Source organism: Pogona vitticeps, chromosome 2, assembly GCF_051106095.1.
Source record: "Pogona vitticeps strain Pit_001003342236 chromosome 2, PviZW2.1, whole genome shotgun sequence".
Taxonomy (NCBI): domain Eukaryota; kingdom Metazoa; phylum Chordata; class Lepidosauria; order Squamata; family Agamidae; genus Pogona; species Pogona vitticeps.
In genome coordinates this window covers 132,638,797-132,654,660 of record NC_135784.1, presented here as the reverse complement: position 1 = coordinate 132,654,660, position 15,864 = coordinate 132,638,797, and the positions used below count along the sequence as shown (strand labels likewise).

Here is a 15,864-nt window from a genome sequence, read left to right as displayed (position 1 = left end):
CTTCACAGTGGCTCTCAGAAATGTCCATTTATCCCCCATCTTTTCCATTGATGAAGAATCGGTGGCAGCTCCTTTCTTCATTTGTTCTTCATAAGGTACCAATAATAAAGATTTCAGTTTGTCAGTTCACATTTGAATTTTAGAACTGCAGAGCTGGATGGGACCCTATGGATCATCAAGTACAGCCCCTCTCAAGGAGTCCCAGTGAGGGGAATCAAACTCCTAACCTCTGACTCCGCAGCCACAGACCTAAACCACTGAGCTATCCAGCAATCCCTGTTCACCTGGGATTACAATCCTGCATCCCTAGGAGTAAGACACTCTGAATGTAGATTTACAACTCTGGGTAGGGCTACAAAGGGCTGAAGGGCAAGTTCAGTTCTTGTCCTGTGCTTGTATGGACTGATGCTTTGGAGAAAGGTCTTCTGGGTTTTACTTGGCTGTGTTTGCTCATATAAGAAAATCCATTCATAAGGTATGAATGTCATGCAAAGTGCATGACAGGGTCTGCTGTTTGCTTGAAACAGAAAACCACGGTCTGATTTCTTAACAGGCGATGGTCTCCTAATAAAACCTGAACTCAAAACAACCGGACCTCCAGCGGCGGTTTTAAACCTTTCTTGTTCCGCTTTGGTCCTGCAGGGGGCGCTCTCGGAGCAGGCGTCGGCAATAAAGCTGAAGCCAGACGTAACTCTACGAGGAAGATGCTCCTTCGACCTTGCCCCTCTCCACTTCCGGTGGTGCGGGTTTCGTCTTGTTCGGCGCGCTGACGTGTGTTCCGTTTCCGGGAGTGGCCGCGTGGAGAGAGGAAAAAGCGAGGATCGTCTGGCGTGGGAGGGATGGGGATCTTAGGGAGGCAGGAGATGGAAAAAGGAGACCAAGGGCGAGGGGGGGGGCGAAGAAAGCCGAGCGCTGGGGGAGAGCCGTTGGCGGTGGGTCCTCCTGGGGGATTTGGGGAAAAGCCGCCCCCGGACTCCAGAGGGGCCTTTCGGATTCTTCATTCCGCCCCTGCCCCCGGGTGGAGGATCGCGGAGCGGGAGGAGGAGGGGGGAGTGCGTGGGCTCGCCTTCCCTGCAGTGAGAGCGGCTTCTTCGGTCACCCTCGGCTCGTTCTTCGATCTTTACATTTTTGGCCAGAATCCTGCAGCCACTATGCCCGGCTGGCTGCTGGTGGGGATTTGGGGAGAGGTAGTCCGAAAAATAAGGTTCCTAAGTGTCTTTTAATCCAATACGTGTGGGTGCGGTGCAGAAGATAAGGTTTGTTATGTGTTGCTCCAGAATGCAGGCCTCGAGGCTGGGATTGGTCATTTCTCAGCAATGCTCTAACTGCCTCTGCACTGAGTCAAGGATTGAGTTAGATTTGGTTGGAGGACTGGAGACCACTTCCCATTTGAGGGGCCCAAGCAGCTCAGAAGTGACCCTATGAGCTTATATCCCCATTTTAGTTGATGGCCACGGTCCCTTCCAAAACTTTGATTTTCCATTAATTTATGGGCAAACTCTTCTATCCAGTACTTGTTGATGGTGTTCTGATGCAGTTGGAAAGGAACAGTGTTCCTGTGTGGTGGCACTTGTTATCAAGAGGATTTCCCACAGATGTACCTCTACTGCAGGTTCAGCGGACTTATGTGTAGATGAAGTGACCCTTTTCCCCTTAGGAACCAGTGAAATGAAAGCACTGCTTTTTAAATTACGATTTGCAGATTCTTGTTGTTTTTATTCTAAAGGGTAAGTGCTTTTTTGGTGGTTTCAGGAGTCGTAGCTGTGTTTGTAATGTAACTTTATCTCCTCTCAGGGTAATTGCCAGGTGAAGCCTGTCTGCCTGTGAACAAGTCAATTCTGGGAACACTGCTGTGTTTTCCATAAGGTAACATATTTTAATTATGTGAGCTTCAGGCCTGCCTGTAAGAAGCGGGTATGCTGGAAATATAATGTATCTGCATTAGCTGATGGGCTGGGAAAAGGTTGCTGTGTGGCTGGGCCTGCTATGGTCCAGCCTTGTACCTGTTAGCCTGACCTTGCCCTAGAAGAAAAGAAAATACTTGGCAGACTCTGTTCTTGGGTCTGCCTCGTGCAGTAGCAGGTGTGAGCATTCTGCCAGCAGCTTGATGGTCATGTATGATACTGCATACAAATCTACTGATAAACCACATCTTATTTATCCTTTTTTAAATGAGTCGGGGAAAAATGAAGACTAAGACAGAGTGGGTAAATTCCATACAGATGATATGGCATACCCCTACCACCCCATAGTCCTCTGTTACTGAGGGATTGTCACTGTCATGCCCACCCCTAATATCCTTGGGTCTCTGTGCTTTTCCTGCAGAGGGAAAGACAAAACTTTTAAGATAGCCTCAGAAATGGGGCCTGTGGGGGTAGTGGTGGGTAAATTGGTTATGCCAGTTGGGTGATGCTGATGGACAGTATTGGGAATACAGACTGGAGGTTTCTCTCCTGTAAGCCATCATGCTTGAAATATCAACCTACAGGAATGAAGTCTTACAGTTCTGACAACTTCCTTTAACTTCTCCATGGTAGTAAAAATGACCGCCTGAGCCTTAGATGTGCAGTGGTAATGTGTTGCACTGCTCAAATTTTGATACTGTTTCAGATTGCCTTAGGACTACCTTTGCCAGATAAATGACACATAAGAGATGCAAAGATTTCCCTGTGTGATTAGTCTGCTTTATTAGGCTCTCCTAAAATCTTTTATACCTTAATGCTATGTATTGGAATTTTGCTGTGTTCTGTGGCTCTAACTTATATATTCCACTTCTCTCATTTGAAAACAAAAATGTCTGTGTACATTCCACTAAATATGAAACCATATCAATGAGTAATATTTCTTATAGGTTTGGATGGAACAAAAAAGAACACAGCAGAAAATTGTGATTTTTCATCCAGGTAACTGCCAGTTTTTTTAAAGTTTGTTGGAATGTTGTCAATTCATACAGATAAAACCCAAAAAGTATGTATTAGACTGTATGCTACATTAGAGCAATATATTCTGTATTCATATACAGTATGCCTTTGGAAGGGAATCACATTGAGCTAGGTACATTCAAGTTCACTTGTTCATTGCCACATTTGAAGGCCTTCCTGTATTTAACACGCTACTATGCTTCTGTTTCCTACCTTACTTTGCACTAATTGAATTATGGAAGATCTTAACTCTCTGGTACTTAATCAGAAGAGAAGGAAAATGTAAGTTTGTAGAATATCTACTGAAAGTAATTTCACAAACTTAGTGAAATCACAGACCTCCTGTTTTGATATGTGGCTTAGCATTTCTTCTTTCTTACATGCTAATACAACTGAAGAGTAAATTGATGTATGAAGGTTAAATGAATTGTGTAGATAGAAACTGGTTATAATAGTGCCAGCTTTAAATTTAAGATCTTAAATTTTGACATTTTTGCCATTTTGGATTCATAGTATACATTTATTGGGTTCACTGTTTTTTTAAAAAAATGTAATGCTGCCCAGAGTAGACCTTTGGTCTAGATGGGCAGGGTAGAAGTCTAAGTAATAAATAATTAAATAATATGACTGGCTGCAGTTAACCTGGTAGAGCATACATGAGTAATAGGGAAAGCTTCACTGTCTGAATTTCTGCAGGGCTTCCAGCTGGTGGCAAGTAGACAACATTGGTTTTGGAATTTAAAAAAAAACAATTGAATCAAGTTCCCCACGCTGAGTAAAAGAATATAAATGATTAGTTTGTGTTTAGAGCTGCTTTCAGCCATGCAATATTGTGGCCATCCCATTTGCTTTTGTGGAATGTCATGCCATACCAGCTTTCTGCTCTACAAGAAATAAGCCTGTTGCAGCTGGCAAGATGTGTACTTGTGCAGGGACATATTAGATACCTTCTGGCACAAGCTCAGAAAAAAGGCCAGCTGCTTGGACAATGGGTGCTTGTGTTCTCTGATACTGATGCGCAGGCCTGCAGGATGTTTGGGGCAGCTTGAGGAACGCACTCTGTAGTCCCAAAGGTAGCAGATTCATTTTGGTTACCTTAATTCATGGAGTGCAAAATGAACTGGCCACCTTGGCACAGGGAGCCCTTGTGTGTAGTCTTGGAACTCTTCTGTAAAGGTGGCGGACATAATTCTCTCCAGGTTTGCATCCCTCTCCTAGTAAAAAATGTCCTCATGTAACTCCTGATTGAGAGGTGGCAGGGGAGATGATTAGAATCAGTGGCTAAGAGTGTTAGACTATGGTTAGGGAGTCCTGGGTTCATTTCAGCCATGTGATTCATCAGGAAACCTGGCCAGTGACCATCTCAGAATCATCTACCTAATGAGTTCTTCTGAGGATTGTATACACCACCTTAAGGAAGGGTGTGGTTTGAAAGATGTATATTCTTGCATCAGCCACTTCAAACTGTGTTCCATGGCCCATTAGTGTTTAGTGAGAGGAACAAAAGAGTTTACCTATAGAGGGGATAACAACTATATAATGCTCAGCTCTTGACTTTGCTTCCTTCTCAATATCTCCACTGGGCTTGGTAATCCCTCATCATTGATTCAGTTGTATTTGATGCTGTAGAAGTACCTGTTCTTACAGGAGACTGCCTATTGCATCTACGAATGAGTCACTGGTGTAGACTTGTACATTTTTATTCTGCAGGAAAGCCCAGAGTGGTAATGTGTTCCAAGTTACGTTACACAGTGAACATTTCTGATGTTAATTTTGAAAGAAATCGATCTCTTACCAGAACCTTGGGGAAATGCTGGTTTTAGTTTTTATGTATGAAGCTTCTGGGTTTGTCTTTTGTTCATTGCAATAATTGTTTTCACTGTTACTTTCTAGGTAGATGCAGACGGCAGAGGAATCCACAGGTACTACCTAGAGAATAGTGTTAAAATATTTCATCTGCCATTTTTGTTCCGATGTAATTCTTGCTTATTTAGAGTTAACTAAATAAAATCTGATGTTTAAACCTTACTGAGGCTTGTGCTCTTGTATATACTGCAAAAAGTACACATCTTGGGATGGTTCCTCCTCTTTAATCTGCATCTTGCCAAAGAGCAGGCAGAATCACTCTTGCATTTTCACTTTCCTTGCTTATAACCATTTTGCAAAGTGGCCTCTTAGGTTATGTAAGGTGTGGTACTCTGTTCTGTCACTAGAGGGGGAAAAAGTACACTGACTGGTCTTTCTGCCTTGTCTTTTCTGGTGAAAGCAAACTGCTGCAGTTGCCATACCAAGAATTGTTTCTTTAGTAGGTTTCTTAAGGGTGCTGCCTTTTCTAGAAATAAGCTACATGACAAATATTGTGCTCTTGAGCAGCCTGTTTCAGGGAAGACTGAAGGAGCATCTCTCCACTAGTGTCATCTGTATGAATTAGAAGTGCCTACTTACTATTTAATTCAAATTTCGATATGCCAGTTTGTACACTGTGAAGGCAGGAATAGAGAAGGGAGCAGAGAAGCATTATATTATTTATTTATTTTTTGAATTTATATGCCGCCCACTCTACCCAGAGGTCTCTGGCCGGCTTACAATAATTAAAATTCAATACAATAAAAATAAAATGATTACAATACAATTAAAATACAATTAAAATTGCCATCATCAGGACCCACAGTTGATGTTATTTCAATTAAAAGCCTGGAACAGGAAGGTTTTGACCTGGCGCCGAAATGTCATCAACGTCGGCGCCAGACGAATTTCAGTTGGGAGGGCGTTCCATAGTCTGCCGAGAAGGCCCTTTGTCTACAAACCATGCCTCTTACCTCCTTGAGGGATGGCTCTTTCAAAAGGGCCCCCTGGCTAGATCTAGTAGCGGTGGGTGATTAGTTAAATGTTTCCATTAAAAATAAAAAAAAAATTAAACCAAATACCGATGGTTGTTGTGGGTTTTTTGGGCTCTTTGGCCATGTTCTGAAGGCTGTTCTTTGTAACGTTTCGGCAATCTCTGTGGCCGGCATCTTCAGAGGACCTCTGTGGCCATGAAAGCCTTTGAGAATACATTGAAAACCAAATACCCTTAATTCATGTGTTTTTTCTGCAATGCTTTCACCACAGTTAGAAATTAATCATTTTTTAAAGCTAGCAGGCACTTGGAGATTTCAGAAAGGCCCCAGCCTTTTTACATGGATGCACAAATTTCTTAATAATCACAATTAAAAGTACATTTACATGAACATGTCTATAGATTAACCTAGTTTTTAGAGCATGAAAATCTGATATGTGAAAAGTAAGTTATTTGTGTAGAGTAGATAGGATGCAATAAACACTCAAGAATCGCAAAGTGCATTCTCGCATGTTTTTACGTACAGCATACTTGTTACATTCATAGTATTTTTTTGTATTCTGTTTCTTATTGCCTGTGTCCCTTACCATTAAATTCTTTGATGTACTTAAAAGAAGTACAAATTTTGAAGGTATGTGATGCTGCTGCTGCAGTATGAAAGCAGCTTCCTGTACTGAATAATTACAATTTCTTTACCAAGGAGAGGAGAGGAGGAAATATAGTAGACAACTGAAGGGCAGGTCATAGGAAGCATTCTTTGAAAACATTTGGATGTTGGCACCGTTATGTATTTTTAACTGGGAGAAATAAAAAATATAAAAAATACCAATGTTTCAAAATGAAAACTGAATGCAACACTCCTGTTTGTGTGTGTTTGAAATGAGTCAGTTGCTTGAGCTGTTAATATAGTCTTGTATATCTCATCCTTGTGACTCTTAAGAGATCTGTGAACCCTATGCCTGTTAGCCGAATTTTTAAAAAAAAACTGATTCCAGAGAGAAAAGCCTTGGTCACAAGTGTTATATCCTTAAGCATTCTTGATTCAGCTGAGCAGCTGGGATTGGGAAGGGCTGTGTATAATCCTTTCATATTATGTAAAGGCTGTTCTGGCATAAACGATTGGGAGTGGTTGTAGCTTGCCTGAAATAATAAAAAAAAATAGTTGATGATGATAGAAATGGTTGTGTGCTTCAATGCAGTATTCAAAAGGTCCGTTCTTTTGGCACACAGGCAAACTGCTAATGAGTATGTGTTTAGTTAACTCACTGTAGAGCCTAAAAGTAGTACATATGTGAAATAAATTGTAAACTAGGATTGATGGTGATGATGTTGGCTGGGGAATTTAGGAGGGTAGAGTTTAAAATATAACTTTTCCAAACTCTGAGGGAAAGTGTAACAGGACCAGCTAGCTGTACATCTTATTCCTAACCAGACATTAACCAGATATTGGAGGGAACCATACTGGCCTTGTTTCTCTGATTCCTTCATGCACATGTGACTGGAATAATCGAGATGCTGTAAGGAATCTACTTCTGTGTCACTGCTGAGAAGCAAAGCAATGGTTGCATAGCTTTTTCTAAATCATGAATAACAATGCCAAGGGCATTAAACTTGGCGTTGTCCACTGCTGCATTTTAACAGTTCATCCTTGAACTGTTCCGTGCAAAATAGCTCTGTCAGATAACAGCATTGCAGCATGCTGTATTCTTGCCACTCAGTTCAGTTTGCGAGCTAGGTATGTTGCGTTATCTCAATGAGAGAGCATTAAGTAGGCCTACGGCTGGAGTCATTAAGTACAGTATACTGTACCGTGATAGGAAATGTCATGGTGGCTGTTCAAAGAATTACATGAATTTAGAAAAGTAAGGTTAGACAATCAACTGCGTATGTTAAAGGCTGCTGCTCTCTGCTTGTGAAGCAGGTTTGAATACACGTTTCCACACGGTGCTCTCTGCTTGTGAAGCAGGTTTGAATACACGTTTCCACACGGTTTGTATCTTGTATGTTCCAAGGTTTTGTTGCAGTGCAATTCCAAAACTTAACCCTGTTCTTTAAAATGAGATTAACCATAGTCCTGCAAAAACATGGAGCAAAAGGAAACAAATTAATACCAGTTGAATAACTTTAATTTTCCACTTGATGGCATGAACCTTAAAGATCAATAAGCGTAAATGGAGCCTAGTGTCCTTCCTTGTTCAGTACAGTATTTCCCTTCTCTTTCTAGAATGGCTGTCATTTATCAGTGCAACCATCAAGAAGCCTAAAAGGTTCTGCTTCTGTTCATTAGTTCATTTTGTGGGTTTTGGGTTTTTTTGGACTTCAAACTTTGTAATTCATACCAGTGCTGCTGCTGCCAAAATCTCAGCCAAGCCATGCTTCTTAATTATTATTTTTTTTTAGTCTATTTCCCATTTTCTTCCCCCAAGGCATCTTACCAAATGACACAGGAACTCCGTGAAAAGGAATAAAAGAAAAGAGAATGGGAGATGGGGAGTTGATAGAGCTGTTAATGACTCAAGCATTATGATAAAAGTGACATCTATTGAAGAAAGATGTTAGAGTACAAACCTAAATCACTGCTGAGCAGGGATGCCATCTTGGAGTTACTCTTGCAAGTCATGTGTCAAAGGACCTCACATTCTTCCTCATCTCCTCTTGCAGTGGACCAGGCTCACATGTTAGAACAGTGGTTCCCAACCTTGTGTCACCAGATGTTCTTGGATTAAAACTCCAAAGAGCCTTCACCACTAGCTGTGCTGGCCAGGGGTTCTGGGAGTTGTAGTCCAAGAACACCTCGGGGAGTCAAAAGTTGGGAACTACTATGCTAGAAGGTTCTATGACATTTCCTGATTTGTACTGTTATGTACATCTTCAGGCCTCACGCTGATGATGCTGTTCATAGACCCCTGAGTTGGCATTTAGTGACTTCCTTAAGGCTGGACTCCAGGGTTGCCTATAAAGCGTAAATGTGCTGATGATCTTGCTGCAGTGCCTCTCCAATCAGGCTTTCTTCTTTCCCTCGCCTGCTTCCCACTACCTGTTTCTGTTCGGAGATTTACTTCAAAATACCATGGTATGGCTCCACTCTTTTATCAAGGCCGCATGCAAAGTTTTGATTGCATTTCACTAATATGGCAACTATTTCCTGTCACCATTTTCTGTGCCCTTGTATCTGGCCTCTCTTTATTTTCTAATAAGCCAGTTGTCTATTAAAGCACCTGAAAACTTACTACTGGGGTTATTCTTGTTTTCTATCTATCTGGCATTACTATTGAAGGTTGGAGTAATAGGAACAAATTTTGTAAGCCCTTTTCTAGTTGCATTTGTCCTAACCTGGGCACTTTTCAGTTTCATTTTAAAACAATTCTCTTTATAAATTTCTGGGTTGCCTCAAAACAGAAGGTGTTGCACCATCTTCAGTGACTATACGTCTGTTAAGGCTTCCTTGCACCTACTGTCTTTGCTTTCATTTGTACCCTTTTTTGCCCTCTGATACTATACCTCAGGGCAGCTTACAAAAGAGTCACTATACAAGAATAATGCAGAGAAATTTTTTTAAAACTAGTCTTGTAAGGTCAGTTGAGAATCAAACTTGGCACATACCCAAAACGGTCCAGTATCCCTCTCTTCTGAAAACGAAAAGTGTTTGCATAAAGGCTTGGGTTTCACCAGATGAAACTGCAAATAATTCCATGGAGCATGTGATCTGACGTCTGTGTCAGTAGCTTTAGCCTTACAAACCTATTTGGGAGAACCTGACACAGCTTCAGAGTAGCACTTACGCTATCATAATATTTACCCAACCTGGTGTAAACGCATAGACCAAAATCCTACCGGATGCTGACAGAGCAGAAAGCCCTGCCAATGTAGTCATGCAGGATCTGCTGCTTGTGCGTGTTGTGCTCTTATCAAAGCAGAGATCATACTAACCAGTTTTTCCTTGCGCAAGGATATCTTGTATAATCTCACTGCACAAGTGATGAAAAAGTGAAACGATTTGTATGACAGTTGTGTGAGCCAAGTGATGTTATGGGATCTTGGTCCAAATTTGTATTTCTTTCCCCCCCGCCATGGTAAATGCTGGGTCAGTAGTGGTCACTACCTCTGCTCCTCCTTGGAGAAGGAGGGTTTTTCTTTGAATGTTTGAACAAATGAACATTGTCAGAGAAGAAGCATACAGCAATAACTTGTGGATTCATCCCTTTGAAACTGGGGGTGGGGTTTATCTGAGCACACCTTCTGTAAAAGAACTACATCCACACTTCCTTCTAAGAAAAGAAAGCTTGTGCTTAATAGAGAAATAAATTGGGATAGGAAAGGTGATAAAAGTCCTGCTTCTAGCTAATTAAGTTGAAGCTATCAAGAGCAAAATGGTCCCTTTCCTCCCTAGAGAACTAAGGAAAGATGTCTCCTTGGAGAGACAAGAGAGAGATGGGAGAAGGAGGTAAGCTAGTAATCTGAGGTTGAAGGAATGTCAGCATTGGTCAGAGAAGATAAAGAACAGTCCAAAAAACTTTATTCTTCTCGAAGCAAAGGCAGACATCTTGAAGGTAAGCAAAGTTGCACCCAATGATTTCCAGTCCAATCTGTATAGTATTTGTGTTTTTCCGAAGCAGGACATTTGTCCAGGTGTTCATTTTTTTTCCTTGAAAAGATAAGAATAGCTTTTATTGTGAAGTAGAGAAGCAATAATTTAATCTGTGTTAATGTCATGTGTTGACTGAGCACAGAAAGGAAATTCCCGTCCTGTTTGAGGAGCATGTTGCTGAAAACCAAACCAAACCAGATTCCGTCAGTCTGGTAATTACTGACATATTTGTTCCAACACTGCAGACCTGAGCCCTAAAGAAAATTACCTGGAGTTTGAACTAGGTAAAAGGAAAAGTTCCCCCTTGAAATTTAGTCCAGTCATGTCTGACTCTAGGGCACGGTGCTCATCCCCATTTCCAGAGCCAGTGTTTGTCCGAAGACTCATGGTCACGTGGCCAGCGTGACTAGACACGGAACGCCGTTACCTTCTCACCGAGGTGAAAGTGCTTATCACATTTTTACATGCTTTCGAACTGCTAGGTTGGCAGGAGCTGGGACAAACAAGGGGGCTCACTCCATCGCGTGGATTCGATCTTATGACTGCTGGTCTTCTGACCCTGCAGCACAGAGGCTTCTGTGGCTCAACCCGCGGCGCCACCACAAGAGTTTGAACTAAGTTTACATTAAATTGTGGAATCTTATTTTTGTATTTAGGATGGGGCAAATATGGTGATTCAGTGACCATCTTAGGTTACACTGTAAAGTTACTGTTACGTACAGATCTGTAACTTTCTCCCCCACCCCATGCATGCAGTTGGAAAAACTGTAAATGACACTTCTAAAAAGGGTGCAAAAAAGAACAAACCCAGTATGAATGAAAAAAAGGTTCTATAGAAAAAGAATAAAAACATGAGAGAGAGAGAAAGAGAGAGAGACCGAGAACTTGGAGCAAGTCTCATTCTTACATTCCTTTTGCCATTTATTTTACTTTGGATGATGAGCTGTAATTATTTGTACTTATTTCTCATTATGTGATCAAAGTTTGCATGCTGTGCTTTATGCATTCCTCTTTATAGTTCCTCATTATCCGCCACCTCAATCTGAGAAATTCTTTGATAAAATCACATTTCGAATGCTTTAATCCTTTTTTGTTTTATAAAAGGCAGAAGCATACAGTGCAGTTTCTCAAAAGCCCTCTCCATCCATCCATCTACCCACCCACACACCTACCTTCTGCATACTACACTTTTTTTAATCTTCAGCAAGCGGCTCATCTCTATTTATCCTGCTGTCCCGACATTCAGGATACAGTGCTTACGTTTGTCGCTATACAGCATACTTTCACTTTGGATCTTTTAATTGTATTTCTTCATCTCCTCAGTTTCCCAGCGTTGTTTTTCCTAGAGAATCTTGCCTTCTTATGATGTGCCCCTAAAAGGACAGTCTCACTTCCCCCTCCAAGCTTCTGCATCTGCCTGAATGGCCAGATAGCCCTTGGCTCCAATTTTCATTTCTGTGAAGTTGAGGCTGCCTCAACTTCTCAGAAATCCCCTGGAGGACTGATAGTCTTCGAGGGCTATGAGTTGGCCAGTTTGAAATTCCTTTCTTTGGGCGCTGCCCACACCCAGCTGTCTAGGGTATATTTTTGGTGGAGAAAGACATATCCTTTGTCTTTCCCTGGATAGTGAAACATCTGTGCCTGGCAGATTCACAGGTTTCTGTCCCCTGAAAGCTGTTTTGGTGAGTTATTCCTAGGATTCTGATCAGTGTAGTTAGCTACTCGGCTGTTTGTTCATTTTATTTTACCACAAGCAACTTTTCCAAATTCCTTGCTGCTTGGCTGTTTAGTAAACACCCAAGACTTGCAACTGGAATTGACTGGGCTGTCATGGTTTCACAATAACAGGTGGTACTGGAATTCGCCCTTGCTGTTAGGCCAGACCACTTACTAGAAACAAACTAATATAGGTGAAGGGTAGAAGGAAACTCTGAACGTGGGGAATTACACACATACCCACATGCCTGTGTTTCAGTGCAGGCTACAAGATAATAGTATATGGAGTAATGATCGCCTTATGCCTGAGGAATAAAGACAAAAGATGTTTTGCAGGGTTGAAGGTGCAGATACGTTATTGTATCATGAATATGTTCACAATCTTGTGGTCATGCGTTGGTTCAGGATCTTGTAAAGCATTGGTTTGCAACCTTTTTCAAATCATGACCCCCTTTTATAATAGCCAAGTAACCTGCGGCACACACACACACCATTATACTTTCTGGTGTGCATATGATTGGCTAACAAAATAGCTCTCCAACAAGCTTTGTAATATGTGCTGAACACCTGTTGATTAGCATAGTAAGTTGCAATTAGAGTGGGTCCATTGAATCAGTGGGGATGTTTTGAACCAGCTTCTCCGCATGCTCCATTGATTCAGTGGGCCTCTTCCCAGTTGCAACCTACTACACTGAGCAACCATCTCAAAAAGAGATGGTGCTGTGTAGTGGCAAGAGCTGAACTGTGCAGAGAAAAGACCCTTGGTTCAAACGTTACTTCTCCCAGGCCTCGTTGTGTGACCTATTGTTTCAGTACAGAATGCCATATATCAGGGTCACTGTGGGAAGGTCTTATAGAAGAACTGCTGAACCATTTTGGAGCAGGGGCTGGATTTGGCCCATTTACACCCCTAGAATCAATAACAGGAAGCCACTTTATTCTGGGCCAGATTGTTGGTCTATCTAGCCATGACTTGCCAACTGTGACCTTTCAGTGGCACTTCAGGGTTTCAAGCACAATCCTTTTCCAGCTCTCTGTGAAGATCCTTAGTTGTGGCTTCCCATACAAGTACAAAGCAGGCTCAACCCTGTTTAGCCTTCACAATGAGCTCACTTGTGTTCAGAGTGGTATGGTGTAGGGGGACTCTTGGGATATAGATCAGAGAAAGAACTTCCAAACTCTGAGAGTGCATTAATGTTCCCTCAGGATGTTGTATTTTTGCCATAAGCTCTTTCTTTAACTGCAAAACATGTCCTTGCATAGGAAAATATGTGTTTACCTCAAACAGCCCAGCAAAAACTGCCTAGTAGCCTTTCATACATCTTGTGTTGAAAGCACAACACAGTAGAGGAAAAAGCTTGAATCTGTGTTCTGTGTTCCCACAACCTTCGCAAGGGAAAATGTAGCAGAAGTGCTATATTTTGGGGATTGCACTAGTGGAGGCTAAGAGAAACTTTGTTGAATAACTGTTAAGTTATTGGTTCCGCCTGTGGTGTGCCAGAGGGGATCCCTGGGTCAAATTATGTTCCTAGCAACCTGTCATTTTATGCAGTTTACAGGATAAAATGATGTGTAGGGAGGCCTGGAATAGAAGGGTGACCACTCACACCCATGAAATGGTGATGGAAATGTTTCCACACATTACTGTACTTAGAGAACAGTTGCCAAAATGGTTAGCCACACAACGGTATGAGTGACAACTCTCTGATGGTGCACTGGTTGAATTTTGAAGACAACGTCGTCTAGTCGTTTAGTCGTGTCCAACTCTTCGTGACCCAATGGACCAGAGCACGCCAGGCCCTCCTGTCCCTCCTGTCTTCCACTGCCTCCCGGAGTTGGGTCAAATTCATCCTGGTTGCTTCAGTGACACTGTCCAACCATCTCATCCTCTGTCGTCCCCTTCTCCTCTTGCCGTCACACTTTGAAGACATAATTGTGAGCAAATGTTGATGTTAATAATTATTAACAGTAAACCTGTCCATATGATTATGTAGAAAAGTCCTGAAAGTAGAGGAACCCCATGCTGAAGATATCCAGAGGCAGCTTTCTAGAGAAGAAAAAATATTCTTGAATGTTTCCCTTTTTGTTCCCTTAAACCTTCTGTGTTGTTCCTCTTTTCTTCTTACCCAAGCATTTAAAAATGTACAAGTTAAAAACACAGCTTACAAATGCAGCATTATTAAGAAGTCCCCCTGTGGACAATTTTTGGCCTTTTTCCATTTAGTGAATAAACAAGGCTTCAGATTCCAGGGTTTACACCGCGATCGCCATGTGCCTGTTTCTGATTTAGCAATCTCTGGGGAGCCTTATCATGCCCAAACCATCGCATACTTCATTGTCTGACGTCAGGTGCAGTGCTCTGTGTTTAGCAACAACATTGACGTGTTTCTTCTACTAGCTATCAGGGAGGTCAGTACATTGGTTCTGAATATTCGACAATGATCACAAGTCAGTTTCTCCTTGCAGAGATTAAGAAGAAATTATTTGTCTGGTTATAAGAGCTTTAAGTCATTTATTATCTTAAAAGTATCCTGTGCTTAAGGTTGCCATTGGAATTATGGTCTCCTTACCGAACCAGTTGTCCTACAGCTGTGTTGGACTACATTTCCCATTAGCCTCACTCAGCATAGTTATATTGTTGATGGACAATGGGAGTTACACCCAATTTGGACAACCGTTGGTTTTCCACTCCTGCCTTAAAACCTGTAAACTACAATGATCTATGCTGGTTGGTTCCTGAGTGAGAAGATTTCTTTCTTTGCTTCTGGAGAATAACGAAGGGAATCTTCTTCCTTAATGCTATGTATGGGATTTTAGAAGCTGGGGTAGAAATAATTAACTCTATGGGGTTTCTTTGTTGCTGGTGATAAGCGCCTAACTGTTCTGGAATACATTGCCTCTAAACATGGAGGTTCATTTTCGCCAAAATAGCTGATATCAGGAATTTTCATGGAAGAATCTGGGTAGGACTGAAGTTGTTGTGTGACAGCAATGGGTTGGAATGGTAGGACTTGTAACCTACGCCCTTTCCATAGGCACCATCAGCCACATTGATGCAGATGGTGCATGCTCAGATATTTTTCTACCTCAAGTGCCAAGATGTCTTTGAGACAATCCAGCAGAACCAAATACCTGTTCAAGTGACAAATCTGCTCTTGATCTGGTGACTTGAGGCTTGTGTACAATTAATAGTGTGAAGCTGGTCGATTGAAAAGTTTGCAAAGTTACTTCTTAAATATAATTTACTTCCATTTCCACATTGCAATATTTTAAAGTAGGTCACTGTTACTCCTCACAGTGTTTAAAAGTTGCTTTTTACTACTGTCTTACTTTTTAAATTAATTTTCTTTTTTGAGAAGCACCTTATAATGGGTAAGAAAATGGGATAAATCTGGGGGGGGGGGTGAATCCTTGCCAAGTTGCAATTAAAATATTTTTGTAACTTAATTTTTAAAAAGTAACTAGAAACCATTACTTATTATACCAGTAAAGTGACCATGCAGCCTTGTTAATTTTAAAATGTAACCTGATCATGCCACTGTTACCTCTTAACAAATAACTTGTGTTACTTCAACACTCTTGGCAGATTCCTGACACCGTTACTATAGTTTGTCCTGGCTTTCAGAATAATCCACTAAGATGCCTCTGTCAGCATTTTGTGCATAGATGCCTACCAGCAAATGCTGTTCTAGAATAGAAGAGTCTGTTCCTTTATTCAGCCTTCTGTGAAGTGTTTCAGTAATGTTCGTAAGTGGGGGACTGGGGGAAGGGCACAAAGGCTGCTGCTGTTTCCGTATGTC

General features: G+C 41.6%; 1 long non-coding RNA gene and 1 other non-coding gene across 3 annotated transcripts; both read left to right on the top strand.

The window, feature by feature from the left end:
- The first annotated feature begins 793 nt into the window (after positions 1-793).
- LOC110075043 (uncharacterized) lies at positions 794-4,949 on the top strand. Of its 2 annotated transcripts, XR_013542008.1 has the most exons (4): positions 794-932; positions 1,795-1,866; positions 2,852-2,903; positions 4,815-4,949. It is a non-coding gene; the product is annotated as an uncharacterized LOC110075043 (long non-coding RNA). The 2 variants fall into 2 exon arrangements; XR_002299902.3 differs by lacking the exon at positions 794-932 and having other exon boundaries at positions 1,727-1,866.
- LOC140705288 (small Cajal body-specific RNA 16) lies at positions 1,949-2,135 on the top strand. Its single transcript, XR_012084716.2, has one exon.
- Positions 4,950-15,864: the final 10,915 nt, after the last annotated feature.